The following is a 15,772-nucleotide window of genomic DNA, read 5'->3' as shown; positions in this document are numbered from 1 at the left end:
ATATCCACCTTCGATTATTTATGGAGGTGAGTGATTCATTCAAGATAGCCGGTGTCAATGAAGATACACTAAGGTTGAAGTTATTTTCATACTTGTTGCGAGATCGAGCATGAGCATGGCTCAATTCATTGCCACTAAGTTCCATATCTACATGGCAAGAATTGGCAGAGAGATTTTTGGTTAAGTATTTCCTGCCTAGCAAAAACGCTAAGTTGAGGAACGAGATCACAACCTTCCAACAATTGGATAACGAGTCTTTGTATGAGGCTTGAGAGCAATTCAAGGAGTTACTGCGTAAGTGTCCTCATCATGGGATTCCTCATTGTATCCAGTTGGAGACATTCTATAATGGTCTCAATGCACATACAAGATTGATGGTAGATGCTTCTGTGAATGGTGCAATTTTGTCTAAGTCTTATAATGAGGCTTATGAGATCATTGAGAGGATCGCGAGTAATAACTATCAATGGCCAACAAATAGAGCAACTTTAGGAAGACGTGTAGCTGGAGTTCATGAAGTTGACGCCCTTACTTCGTTATTAGCTCAAGTATCGTCTATTTCCTCTATGTTAAAACAATTTACCACTAATAGTACAAATAATTTTGCGGCTCAGCCACCAATTTTGTACGAAGTAATTTCCTGTGTGTACTATGGGGAAGGTCATTCTTTTGAGAATTGTTCATCAAATCCCGAGTCACTGTACTATGTGAGGAATCGATATCAAAATAGGAGTGGACAAGGACCCCAGTCCAACTTCTATAATCCTTCATGGAGTAATCATCCTAACTTTTCTTGAAGCAACCAAGGAAATGGACTGAACCACAACTTATTGCAGCATAGACTCAACCAATCTCAAGGGTTTAATCAACAAGCTCCAAAACCACCTCAAGCTAAGGCATCAAACAATTTGAAGAACTTGTTGAAAGCGTACATGGCAAAGAATGACGCGTTGACCCAAAGCTAAGCAGCAACACTAAAAAAATTTGGAAAACCAAATGGGTCAATTAGCTACAGAGCTTCGTAATAGACCACAAGGAACTTTGTCGAACGATACTGAGAATCCAAGAAATTTGGGTAAAGAACATATCAAGGCAGTGGCATTGCTAAGTGGTAAAATTCTGGAATCCCGACTGATTAATGTTGAAGATAAGCCCGTTGAGAAGAATCAACCAGCTATTGAAATTCCTACACCAAAGGAATTAAAATCTGTGAACACTGACAAGGTAAATCCTAACTTAGTGAATTCAGATACTTTAACATCTTCTTTGGATGCAGATTTACCTACTCAAAAAAGTTGTCCGGTTCAATTGAAAGTTCCATCACCTCGATATCCACAAATATTGCAGTAACACAAGCAGAAATAGGAGGTGTAATTCAAGAAGTTTTTGGACGTTCTAAAGCAGTTACACATCAATATTCTGTTGGTGGAGGCTTTAGAAAAAATGTCAAATTATGTGAAGTTTATGAAGAATATACTGTCTAAGAAGAAATGACTTAGTGAGTATGAGACTGTTGCCTTGACAAAGGAGTGCAGTGTGTTCCTACAGAACAAGTTGCCACCAAAATTGAAAGACCCAAGAAGCTTTACTATACCCTGTAACATTGGTGAATCTTATTGTGGTAAAGCTTTGTGTGATTTAGGAGAAAGTATCAACCTGATGCCTAAGTCTATTTTAAAGATGTTAGGTATAGGTGAAGTAAGACCTACAACTGTGACGCTTCAGCTAGCGGATCGATCTTTAGCATATCCCGAGGGAAAGATCGAGGATGTTTTGGTAAGAGTCGATAAATTTATTTTTCCTGCTGATTTTATTGTCTTAGATTTTGAAGTAGATAAAGAAGTGCCGATCATCCTTGGAAGACCTTTCTTAGCCATAGAAAGAGTGTTAATTGATGTGAAGAAAGGTGAACTCATCATGCGAGTTCAAGACGATCAAGTAACCTTTAAAATTCTTAAAGCAATGAAATTTCCCGATCCGGCAGAAGAGTGTTCAGTTATGGAAGAGATAGAAACCTTGGTTTCTATGGCAAACAATTTTGAAGAAGATCCATTGGAGAAAGCCTTAAATCTTAACCCTTTAGAGGATGAAAAAGGTGAAGTAAACATGGCTTTGATGGAAGCCAATTTGAGAAATTTTATTCAATCCACACGGTTTGAACCGTTGGAGTTAGAAGTCAGAGAATTTGTGCAACCCAAGTTGTCAATCGAAGAACCACCTAAACTTGAACTAAAGGTACTTCCTTCCCATTTGAAATATGTTTATTTAGGTGACTGTTCTACTTTTCCTGTGATTATTTTAGCAGAACTGACGAAAGATCTAGAGGAGCAACTAATTGCTGCTCTAAAGAAATTTAAGAAAGCAATTGGCTGGATCATAGCTAATATTCAAGGTATAAGCCCTTCTTTTTGCATGCATAAAATTATTTTGGAAGAAGGTGAAAGAGCTTGAATTGATGGGAAAAGGAGGCTCAATCCTATTATGAAAGAAGTTGTGAGAAAGGAAGTGATCAAATGGTTAGATGAGGAATCATCTATCCCATTTTAGTTAGTTCGTGGGTAAGTCCGGTACAGTGTGTGCTAAAGAAAGGTGGAATCACGATTGTCAAAAATGAGCGTAACGAGTTAATTCCAACGAGAACTGTTACTGGTTGGAGAATCTATATTGATTATAGAAAATTGAACAATGCCACTCGGAAGGACCATTTTCCGTTGCCTTTTATGGATCAGATGTTAGATCGACTAGCAGGTAATGAATTCTATTGTTTTTTAGATGGCTATTTGGGATATAACCAAATAGTTTTAGCCCTGGAAGACCAACATAAAACAACCTTTACTTGTCCATACGGTATGTTTGCTTTTAGGCGAATGCTTTTTGGTTTATGCAATGCACCTGTAACCTTTCAACGATGCATGATGGCAATATTCACTGATATGGTTGGAAATTTTGTTGAGGTTTTCATGGATGATTTTTCTAATTTTGGTAACACTTATGATATTTGTTTGAGTAATTTTGCTAAGGTACTGAAGAGATACGAAGAGATGAATCTTGTCCTTACCTGGGAAAAATGCCATTTTATGGTTAAGGAAGGGATTGTCTTAGGACATAAATTCTCAAAGAGAGGAATTGAATTGATAAAGTAAAGGTGGACGTAATTGAAAGATCACTGGCCCCAATTAATGTGAAAGGAATCAAAAGCTTCTTAGGCCATGCTGGTTTTTACCGAAGGTTTCTCAATGATTTCTCGAAAATTTCTAAACCGTTGTGTTTGTTGTTAAAGAAAGATACAGTGTTTGATTTCAACCAAGCATGTTTGGAAGCTTTTGAAGATCTGAAAAAAGGTTAATCTCATCCCCAATAATCGTTACGCCTGATTGGAACTCACTTTTTGAGTTGATGTGCGATGCAAGTGATTATGCTGTTGGAGCTGTGATGGGTCAAAGAAGAAACAAAGTGTTTCACCCTATTTACTATGCAAGTAGAACTTTGACGGGAGCCCAACTCATTTATATGGTAACCGAAAAGGAACTCTTTGCAATAGTTTTTGCTTTTGACAATTTTTTCTCATATCTTATAGGTACCAAAGTCACAGTATTTACTGACCATGCGGCCATTAAATACTTGCTCACGAAGAAAGATGTGAAACCGAAACTAATTCATTGGATACTATTACTTCAAGATAGAAAAGGTGTCGAAATGACATACCAACAAAAGAAACAATTCCTTCATGATTGTCGGTATTATTTTTGGAAGGATTCGTTTTTGTTTAAATAATATGCAGATAATATAATCCGAAAGTGTGTAGTTAAAAGTGAGATTACTGAGATCTTGTATCATTGCCATTCATCTCCAAGTGGAAGACCCTTTGGTAGTTCACGTACTGTAGCAAAGATTGTGCCAGCAGGTTTCTTTTGGCCTACGCTATTTAAAGATGCTTATGCTTATGTGAAGAACTGTGATAAATGCCAAAGGACCGGAAATATATCAAGGAGGAATGAGATGCCCTTGACAAACACTCTGGAGATTGAATTATTCGACGTATGGGGCATTGACTTCTTAGGCCTGTTTTCTTCTTTATATGGGAACAAATACATCTTAGTTGTTGTGGACTATGTATCCAAGTGGGTTGAAGTTGAAGCATACCCTACAAATGATGCTAAGGTAGTCATGCGATTCCTACATAAGCATGTGTTTACCCAATTTGGGACACCAAGAGCTATTATTAATGATGAAAGTTCTCATTTTGTGAACAAATGACTTAAGTGGTTGCTTGAAAACTACGATGTGAAGCACAAGATTGCTATTTCCTGTCACCCCCATTCCAATGGGCAAGTTGAAAGAGTGAACCATGAAATCAAAGGTATCCTTGAAAAGGTAGTACACCCTAGCAGAAAAGATTGGTCTTGAAGGCTCAATGATGCATTATGGGCCTATCAAACAACATTTAAGGCACCGTTTGGAATGACTCATTATCGGTTAGTTTTTGGGAAGGCATGTCATTTTCCATTAGAGTTGGAGAATAGAGCTCACTAGGCTTTGAAGTAGTTCAACTTTGATCTTAAGCAAGTTGGTGAGAGAAGGATGTTACAACTTGATGAGTTGGAAGAGCTAAGGTTGTTTTCCTATGAAAATGCCAAAATGTGTAAAGAAAGATCAAAGAGATGGCATGATAGTCATATACAACCTCGCGAGTTTAAAGAAGGTCAGAAGGTTTTGTTGTTTAATTCAAGGTTGAAGTTATTTCCTAGGAAGCTTAAATCCCGATGGAAAGGACCCTATACCATATACCGAGTTTATCCTTATGGAGCTACTGAATTATACGACAATTATGGAGGTACATTTAAAGTTAATGGTCAACGTCTCAAACATTATTAGGATGGTGAAGTTGAGTGAGTTGAATCCTCGTTCAAATTAACAGACCCTTGATTTTTCATGAACTCGCTTTGTAAATAAATAAATAGTTAGAATTTATTTTCTTAATTTAGTACATTTAATTAATTCTGTCTAAGGAGATTGGAACTTAAGTGGGACCACTGTGACACCTCCAACCTTTCCTGGGAATTAATTTAATGTAATTTATTGAGAAGAAATTTTCTAATTGAGATTTAAAATTTTTAAGTTTAACTTGTTTTGTTTAAATTTTTAATTTTTAAAGGAAGTTAAATTTGGCCAAGTAATAATCAGTTTTGAGTTTGAGGCCCAAGATAGCAAAAAAAGGAGAGAAAAATCCATACCTATTGCCGCCACTCACATTACTTGCCACCCAAGAAACCCTAATGTAGCTAATTTTTTTGCTACATGTTGCCCTAATTTTTCCCTATATAAACCCCTCTTCATTCTACTATATTTCATATCCCTCAAAGCAATTTGCTTACACCCTAAAAATCACTAAATCTCTCTTTTGTGCTATCAACCTCAAATCCCAAAAGAAACTCTAGTTCTCTTCTCTTTTTGCCAAATTTCCAATTGATGTTGCAAAGAGATTGCCGAAGCACCGTTATTGCCACCGCACCACGTCGCAAGATTTCTGCCGTAGCAAGTTCTACCCACTTGTCGATTTCTCTTTTTCCCAGTAAGTAGAAACTTTTCTGAATTTTTGGGAAATGATACCATATCTCACAAAAGAACTAGATCATCAAAGACTACTCTTGAAAACCTGATTTTTATCGATGAAAAAGTGAAAGAGAGATTTGATTAAATTTTCAAGCATCAACCTATGATGATGGAAAAAGGATTTAACTTGAAGAGTGATGATTTGATGGTTGTTCCTGTGCCAATTAGAAAGATAATCAATGCTCTCAAGTGGGAATGATTTTGTGATCTCGTTCACTTCCTGATGATGAATTAGTTCGAGAATTCTATGCAAGTTTGATGACACAAGATGCTATTGAGGTCATCGTTCGAAAGAAAAAGATATCTCTTACTTCTAAGTCCATCAATGATTTGTTTAACTTACTTGATGTTGAAGAAGATGAGTACTACCCTATGATGAACAATATCAATTGGGATTTTCTTCAACAAGTGCTTGATGTTGTGACAAACTCGGGATCCCAATGGATTGTAAGAAAATATGGGAGCCACTCTTGCCGAAGGGAATACCTAAAACCAGTAGCAAATGTGTGGTTTTATTGTGTACTCTACAGTTTTATGCCTATCTCACATAGTTCCACCATCTTGATGGAATAGATGCTTTTGTTATATGAAATCTTGACAGAAAAGTCCATTAATGTTGGGAAAATTATCCTCAAGGAGATTTATAATTGTGCTAAAAAGAAGGGAGGAAGTGCTTATTTCCCATAATAAATCACTTCACTTATGATCTTGAAAGGTTAGTAGAGAGGGTGCATGAGCTGAATCAAGGCGAAAAAGAAGAGCCAGCTGAGATAGATACCAAGGAGTCAACAAATGAAACTGAGATTGAAGCTAATTCAGTTACAGACATTAAAGAGGAAGAATTTGATAAGGAACCGAACTGTCCTAAACTAGTGGAAGGATATAAAAACCTTGAACCAAGGGTTGAGCCAGAAGAAGAACCAGTCAATTTAAGTGTTGAACCTGAATCTGCAACTCCTATGCTGACTTCTGCAAGTGCTTCAAAGAAATCAGAGTTGTCAATTTTGATGGATATGTGCAGGTTCATGCACAATCAACAACAAAATTACTGGAAATATGCAAAAATTAGAGATGACTCAATTCGAAATTCTTTTAAGAATATCTCTACTACTTTTGTTTCTGAGATCCCAGATGCTATCTTTGAGACATGGACGGAAGATACTAATGATGCAAGCGATGATGGACTGAAAAAGACAAGGGGAATGAGTCAAGAAAATAAAAGAGGGGACTCTTGTCTTATTATTTATTTATTTTTAGGTCCTTAGGAATTTATTTATTTCGTAATTAGGATTTAATTTCTGCAGAATAAAACATAGCAAGCATGAATAAACTTAACACTTCTTTAGAAAGGAAAAGACTAAGTGATGTGGTAATGGGAATGAACATGTCTAGAATTGAGTTATTAGGAAAGAGTTGGTATTTAAGCAGTCTTAATGACTCACCTCTGTGTCTTTACAACCCTACCTGGTGTTCAGTTTTCATTCATTACTTTGTTCTTGCAATGAGAACATTGCTTCTTTTTAAAAGGGGGTAAGGCAAATAAATTGCTTAAACATAAATTGCTCAAACTTTTAAATTTTTTTTCAAGTGTGTTTCAATCATTTCTTTCATAAGTATGTTTTAATAAATGAATGTTTAGAGATTTTTTTTTGTTAATAAGATAGTTTGTATGCAAGTATGAATGATGATTTTATCTGAGTGAAAGTATGTTATCATGAAGAATGGAATGCTTGTATGATCTTAGCCTTAGTAATGTTTACCATGAAAACTTAGTTTCGTTTGAGATTAGACATGCATGAAGCTTTATACCTTTAGAATTGACTTAGTAACTTTCTTGAGGAGAAATCCTAGGGGACATAAAAATCTAAAATGATATAGGGACTATTTCTTTGGATCGTTTGAGCCTTTTCAAGCCAACCCTATGATATTTGACCCTTGAAACTGAAATTTTGAGCTTAAAAGCCTTTTATTGAAATGAACCTACATTATAAGCCACATTACCATCTTTTAAAGTTATCTTAATTTTGTGCACCTATCTTAACTAAAGTTGTCTTGGTAAGCAACATTTGAGGAAGTTTTCATAAAGATGTATGTGCGCATGCTTAAAGAAAAAAAAAGAGTGAAGAAAAGTTCGCTCAGTCTCCAAAAAGGAAAAATGTATGAGCTTGAGTTCAAAATAAGTTTAGGGTTGTTCCAAAGGTTCACTTAAAGAAAGGTTGTATTACTAGAAAATCAAGACAAAGTTAAAGGTTAAGATTTTTTTTTAAACCGAAATGTCCCATCTCTTAAAATCCCTACCTTTAACTGAGGCCCATTACAGCCTTATAAAAGACCTATTGATTTGATGATTATGTCACCTACATTAGTGAAGAGGAGGACCTAAGTTCAACATATGAAGATAATAAACAAGCCTTGTTAATTTTTGGCTTGATTGATGGGAAATTATGTTGAATGAAGAATGTTATCTATGACTGTGACATACACGTAAACTATGATTCACGTTGGCATATTTTGAAGCTTAGTATAATTTTAAGGAATGTTGCATACGAATTACTTGTTAATAAAGAAGATTGATGAGCATGAAGTTATTAATGCATGATTATGAGACAAAGATTGATGCTACTTACACAATTAGCAATTTTGCCTTAGCAAGACCTTTTGTTGTGCATGAACATCACTAGGGACGAGCAATGATTTAAGTTAGGGGGCGTGCAAACGAAAAAATATATAGGATTTTTCCTATGTCATTTATCACCTTTTTACTTAAATTTGTTGTTAAATCTAAGTAATTATTTAATAAATTAATGAAATATGTGAAACTATAAAATTAGGACATAGAAATTATTAAAATGTGATTTTATGCTTTATTATATAGTTTTCATGCAATAAACGACTTATTTTATATTAATTTGAATAAATTATATTTTTTAAGACATAAAGTGGGCCATGCATGAATAAATTAAATAATAAAATATACAATTATATTTAATAATTCATTTTAAAATATTTCATTAATAATTTGGGTTTTAAATTAACTAATAAATTGGATAAGTTTTATTATTTGGTCCTCTAACTTGTTGATTTATTCTGGACAGGTCCAATAGCTTTGCTGGATTACAAAACCATCCAAATTGGGGACCAAGTCAACCCAAAATTCGGCTGCACATGGCTGTCCATAAACCACTTTTTGGTTTAATTGCACAAGGTCCTTGAAGAGTTGAATAAATTAGATATTTACCTAAAGATTTGCACTTGACTGAGTCTTAGTCCTGAGTTGTTGTGACACTCAAATTGCCAAAAATCAAGCAAATATCAGCTCAACTTCCTCAAATTATGGCCAGCCACCAATGGAAGATGCTTCAAAAGATGAAAACTCCTATTTTTAGTAAACTATCCCCCTCTCCTCACCTATAAATAAGACCTCATTCTGACATTTCTACTCATCCCTCATTCCTCATTCATTCTCTTAGCATTCTTCTTTTCTGCCCACACCTATCATCATCTTTTCATAAAGATTTTAGCATTTAAGCCTCTTAACCTGGTCAGCCAGCTTGGAGAGCCATTAGCAAAGGAGTGAAGTAAAGAAACGAAGGAGCCTCTTCTGTCAAATTCTTGGGTGACAGCCACTCTGAATTCGGTTTAATCTTTCTTTTCTTTAATTTAAATTAAACATGTTTGCTATGTGTTCTTTTTTCTTGTTTACAACAATGTTAGCTTAATTTTATTTAAGCTAGGATGATTGCTTTGATTAAATAATATTTATTAGATTCATGCTTATAATATTTGTGCCTCAATCGATCATGTTTTCAATTAAAATCAAGTTTATATTTCATTCATGCGTGATTGAAATTGTAACACCCCGAACCCGAGACCGTCACCGGAGTCGAACACGAGGTGTTAACAGACTTTTTAAAAATTTTCCAGACACTGCCAATCTGCGTAATAGTCGCTTTAAAAATCATATCTCGAGTTTCACAACTCGAAAATCAGTTTCGTGATTTTTCCCTGAAACTAGACTCATATTCCCATCTACATATTTTTTTCTAGAATTTTTGGTTGGGCCAATTAGTACAGTTTATTAGTCAAAGTCTCCCATGTTACAGGGATCGACTACACTGACCCTTGCGCATTACGAATTGGATATCTCCCTGCACAGAGCTTCAATACTGATGTCGTTTGTTTCTATAGAAACTAGACTCAGAGAGGAATCTGTACATATATGGCATGACTCCTAATTATCTCTGGTTAATTTATAATAAATCTCCAAAGTCGGAACAGGGAATCCAGAAACCGTTCTGGCCCTGTCTCACGAGAACCTCAATAACTCTTAACATACTGTCCATATGATCATTTCGTTACTTCCCTATGAAAATAGATTCATCAAGGTTCGTTTACATAATTTATTCATTATTTAATTCCAATCATACTATTTTTAGTGATTTTCCAAATCTACATCACTGCTGCTGCCAACATCTGCCTTTAAGGTAGACTTTACCTATTTAATAGTTTCCATGATTCAACTAGCCCCTTTAGCATGAATAGCAAAAATTATGATAGTGATTAACCATTCCATACCAAATGATTATAACATTATGCTCAAACATATGTAAGCCATTTTCGCATGGCTATATACATTAACCAAAATATTCTTCCGCCACTAGTCTATTTTATACATGCCATAAGACAATCCAAAACATAGCAGTACCAAACCGTGGATAGTGATAGTGTGACTAGTTGCTGACGATCCCCGAGCCTGTAGCTTCGCAATGAGATCTATAAAACAGAGGAAACAGAGTAAACGGAGTAAGCATTACAATGCTTAGTAAGTTTTAAGCAGTGGCAATAGATAACAATCAAATTATAACATAGTTGTTCGTATTTTTATTTCACTCTTCCTTCGGGCATACCATCCCTTTTCCGAATACGCACGTCTCATCATATACAATAGGCAGATAAACTTTCACGTAAAAGTGAGCTCATGTGACATAGATATATCGTATGATTTCCCATCACCTCTCACACTGATCCGATATCACATAATCATAGGAGTAGTCTCATAGATTGCTCTCACATGCATCACATAACTACCTTATGATTTAGTGCAATCAAGCTCACATATAGACTTGGAGTACATACCTGTTTAACCTTTCGCACTGAATATATTTATAAGCAACTCTTATTACGAAGTCTTACCCGGACATAATCTCCACACGAAGTTATCGAGTCTTACCAGGACAAAATTCCCACACGCAGTCATCGGGTCTTTAGAGCCCGGATATAGTACGAGCACGAAGCTTACGGACATTAATCAGTGATAATATTCTCGCATAAAGCCTGCGGGGTTTTAACCCGGATATAGTACTGACACAAATGCCCTTCGGGACTTATCACATTTATACACTTTCACATTCATCACATCGGCCATTAGGCCTTATCTCACATACACATGCTCACATTCATCACATTGGCCACTCGGCCTTATCACACATACACCTGTTCACTTTCATCACATTGGCCATTCGGCTTTATCACACATATACATGTTCACTTTCATCACATTGGCCATTCGGTCTTATCACACATACACATGTTCACTTTCATCACATTGGCCATTCGGCTTTATCACACATATACATGTTCACTTTCATCACATTGGCCATTCGGTCTTATCACACATACACATGTTCACTTTCATCACATTGGCCATTCGGCCTTATCACACATAGACATGTTCACTTTCATCACATTGGCCATTCGGCCTTATCACACATACACATGTTTACATTCATCACATTGGCCATTCGGCCTTATCTCATATATGCATGTTCACATTCATCACATTGGCCATTCGGCCTTATCACACATATACATTTTCACTTTCATCACATTGGCCATTCGGCCTTATCACACATATACATGTTCACTTTCATCACATTGGCCATTCGGCTTTATCACACATATACATGTTCACTTTCATCACATTGGCCATTCGGTCTTATCACACATACACATGTTCACTTTCATCACATTGGCCATTCGGCCTTATCACACATATACATGTTCACTTTCATCACATTGGCCATTCGGCCTTATCACACATATACATGTTCACTTTCATCACATTGGCCATTCGGCCCTATTCACACATATACACTTTCACATTTATTCAATTAGACTTCACATACCACATATACTATCACATTGGCCATTCGGCCCTATTCACACATATACACTTTCACATTTATTCAATTAGACTTCACATACCACATATACTATCATGTACAGACTTGGGCTTGACCGAATCTACATCCATCACTTTCCAATGAATAATTCAATTTTACGCCATACTATCATTTCATATTCGAATTATCATAAGCTTACAATATCACGATTTAGAATTCAAGTATGGGTTTAATCAATAGCTTATGAGTAACTAAAACAAGTTTTATCCATGTTTACAACAACATCACATATTCACTACGAGCTGTTTTCCTGAGCAATGGTCACTAAATTGTTTATAAATGGAGCTACAAAACTCCAAATCACTTGCCGTTAATTTTTCCTGAATATAGACTCGTATATCTTTCATCCATGAAATTTCCAGAATTTTAGGTTGGGCCAATCAACACCAGATTTTTCTTAAGTTTTCCCCTGTTTCACTGTTTGACTAATCTGACCACTCTTCACTACGAATCAAATTTCTCATTATCAGAAATTCCTTTGTTTACACGGTTTCTTTTATAAGAAACTAGACTCATTAAGCTTTAATTTCATGTCTCATTCAGCCTCTAATTCAAATCCATGAATTTATGGTGATTTTCTGAATTCATGTTACTGCTGCTGTCCTGAGCAGGTTTATCACAATTTTACTCTTCTGACATATCCTTTCAGCACTTCATAATATCATACCCATTTGGCAACATATCATATCAATAACTTACCTATACTTCATAATAACCATTAGGCTATATGCATAAAGATTTACAATAGAGTTATGATTCTTTTAATATGTGCTTAACATATCATACTCAATCACATTATAGGCATTAATACTTAAAACTTACCTCGATTGCTAATGTACGTCAATTCCGACTATTCGACCAATTTCCCTTTTTCCACGATCCGACTTTGTTTCCTTGAGTTCTTGATCTAATGAACCAAATTTAAACTTATCACATCACTATTGTGTAAAACCACATTCGATTATATTATAATTCGGTTAGCAAGAAATACACTTATTCCTTATAACATTTAGCTTCGAGATCACCACCTCAATCATCTCAAGTACCAAACATGCATTAATACTCTCTTTAGTACAATTTCGTTACTTTAACTAAATACTAAACATATCCTTTTGCTTATCTATACACATCCGCATTTTAACTCATACCAATCATAACAAATAGCATAATATTTGTTAACATATAAAATTATGGTTGACATTACATCATTTACTTCCACTAACCATTTAAGCATAACCTAAGCGCATACATTACATTGACAAACCAAACCAAAATATCCAATACATAGTCAAACATATAATTGTTATTTCACTCCTTTTCGAACTAATTTATAAAATGCATTCTCAAAGCCATAGCATATCATACATGAAACTTACCAAAGATGAATTAATCATAAGCTATTTATAGCACCTTAACCAAACACAACAACTAACTTCACACATATTTTATCTATGCAAATACCAAAGCCGAATCAACTAAATATACTTATGAATATATATATATCATCATCGAAATCACCTAAGCTTAGACATCATTTCTTAATTCCAAGCAAGTTGCCGAATGCAACCTTACTAAATTTTCATGGATTCAAGTCATGGATTCAATATACCATTACCATGAAATCAACAACCAAAAATTCATAGACAATTTAAGAAAATCACATTACAAATCTCAAATTCAAGCAAAGACCATGGCCGATTATACTTCATCATTAACATATCTCATTTTCGAATCATATAATCAACATTTGTTCAAGACATCAAACCTCTTTAATTTCGGCTATTACTAATATAAACATTCACAAATCATATTCTTAGGAAGACCGATTTCTTTCCATAACACATTCATCATCAATACTTAGATGAAACAATCAAAATCCCTTCCTTTATACCCTAGCCGAATGCTCCAATCATCCATCAAAATTACAAATTTTAGCATGGGCTAAGTAAGAGCCATGATTATTTACCTAAAACAAGTTAAAATTTCACAATTTGACATAATATACTAACCTTTTTAATGACTCAAGTGACCAAAAATTCTTCCCCTCCTTTGTTTCTTCTATTCGGCCATGTTGAACAACAAAGAAAGGATTTTGTTTTTCCTCCCCTTTCACAAGTCACGGCAATGGGGAGTAAGGGGGAGACAACTTTGGTTTCTCCTCCCACTCACCTCATGTTTTATCATTCTTAATTCATTCTTTTATTTTCTAAACTCATAGTGCTAATAAAAGAATTCATATTATCCTCAATGACCCATCCATGGCCGGCCACTACTCATTCATAAGGGATATTTGACATGCAAACCCTTTATTCATATGACATGCACTAATTGAGCCTTATAGATTAACTATCACATTTTAAAAGTGTCACACATAAGTCCCATCGACTAAATTCACATGCAATTTACTAAATCAAAGCTTAAAACTTTCACACATTCATATTCACATATAATAGTCATAAAATATGACGGCTAATTATTTTTATGACTTGATTTTGTGGTCCCGAAACCACTTTTTGACTAGGGTCAAATTAGGGGTGTCACAACTCTCCCCCCCTTAAGAAATTTTCGTCCCCGAAAATTTCTACCGATGCATAGTTTAGGATAACGTCTTCTTCTTGAATTATATCCACAAAGACATTAGCTCATTGATAGCAATTGTAATTCATTATTGATTTCACATTGGTCTATAAAGTCATTTTCTTATCTTAAAACAAATACATAAACATTTCTACAAGTATGCACAAATATCTCATTTTCTTGATTTCATAAGCAATAATCACTTAATTTAATTCATATATGCATTTCAAACACACATTAAGCACATATAGCTCTTACAATGCCATATCCTAGATATGGTCTTACATATTCTCACATATCGAGCCGATGCCATGTCCCAGACATGGTCTCACACACTATCTAAAATCAATGCCTTCGTCCCAAACGAGGTCTTACATGAATTCCACTTCACACACTTAGTGCCCACTGACCGATCTCGCACTCATAGTGCTCGGTTAAAGAAATTCGCACACACACAGTGCCTCTAATTATTCACATACATAGCGCTCTTATTCATTCGTTAATACACATTGATATGACTTAACCAAGTCTATAAACATCATGTATGTACACTTTTAAACATATCGTCTCGTTTAAATTTGAATTTGTATAGTAGTGAGCACTTAAACTTTGCTCAAATTACCGGCACGAAGGCCCGAATACACGTCACCAGCATGATTGCTCTTCGGGATTTAGCACGGATATATCACTAGTACGAATGCTCTTCGGAACTTAGCCCGGATATATCACTAGCACGAATGCTCTTCGGGACTTAGCCCGGATTTATCACTAGCACGAATGCTCTTCGGGACTTAGCCCGGATATATCACTAGCACGAATGCTCTTCGGGACTTAGCCCGGATATATCACTAGCACGAATGCTCTCCGGGACTTAGCCCGGATATATCACTAGCACGAATGCTCTTCGGAACTTAGCCCGGATACATCACTAGCACGAATGCTCTTCGGGACTTAGCCCGGATACATCACTAGCACGAATGCTCTTCGGGACTTAGCCCGGATACATCACTAGCACGAATGCTCTTTGGGACTTAGCCCGGATACATCACTAGCACGAATGCTCTTCGGGACTTAGCCCGGATACATCACTAGCACGAATGCTCTTCGGGACTTAGCCCGGATACATCACTAGCACGAATGCTCTTCGGGACTTAGCCCGGATTTATCACTAGCACGAATGCTCTTCGGGACTTAGCCCGGATACATCACTAGCACGAATGCTCTTCGGGACTTAGCCCGGATATATCACTAGCACGAATGCTCTTCGGGACTTAGCCCGGATTTAGTAACTCGCACCAATGCCTTCGGATCTTAGTCCAGATATGGTCACTTAGCACAAA

The 15,772-nt window shown here is 35.8% G+C and overlaps 1 non-coding gene across 1 annotated transcript; it reads right to left on the bottom strand.

Annotated features, from left to right (window-relative positions):
• Positions 1-209: 209 nt before the first annotated feature.
• LOC121205815 (small nucleolar RNA R71) lies at positions 210-316 on the bottom strand. The gene has a single exon (XR_005900888.1). It is a non-coding gene; the product is annotated as a small nucleolar RNA R71 (small nucleolar RNA).
• Between the last annotated feature and the right edge of the window lie 15,456 nt (positions 317-15,772).

This window comes from Gossypium hirsutum, chromosome A08 (genome assembly GCF_007990345.1).
Source record: "Gossypium hirsutum isolate 1008001.06 chromosome A08, Gossypium_hirsutum_v2.1, whole genome shotgun sequence".
Taxonomy (NCBI): Eukaryota; Viridiplantae; Streptophyta; class Magnoliopsida; order Malvales; family Malvaceae; genus Gossypium; species Gossypium hirsutum.
Note: the sequence above shows the minus strand (reverse complement) of the source record. Positions and strands in the feature narration are given on the sequence as shown.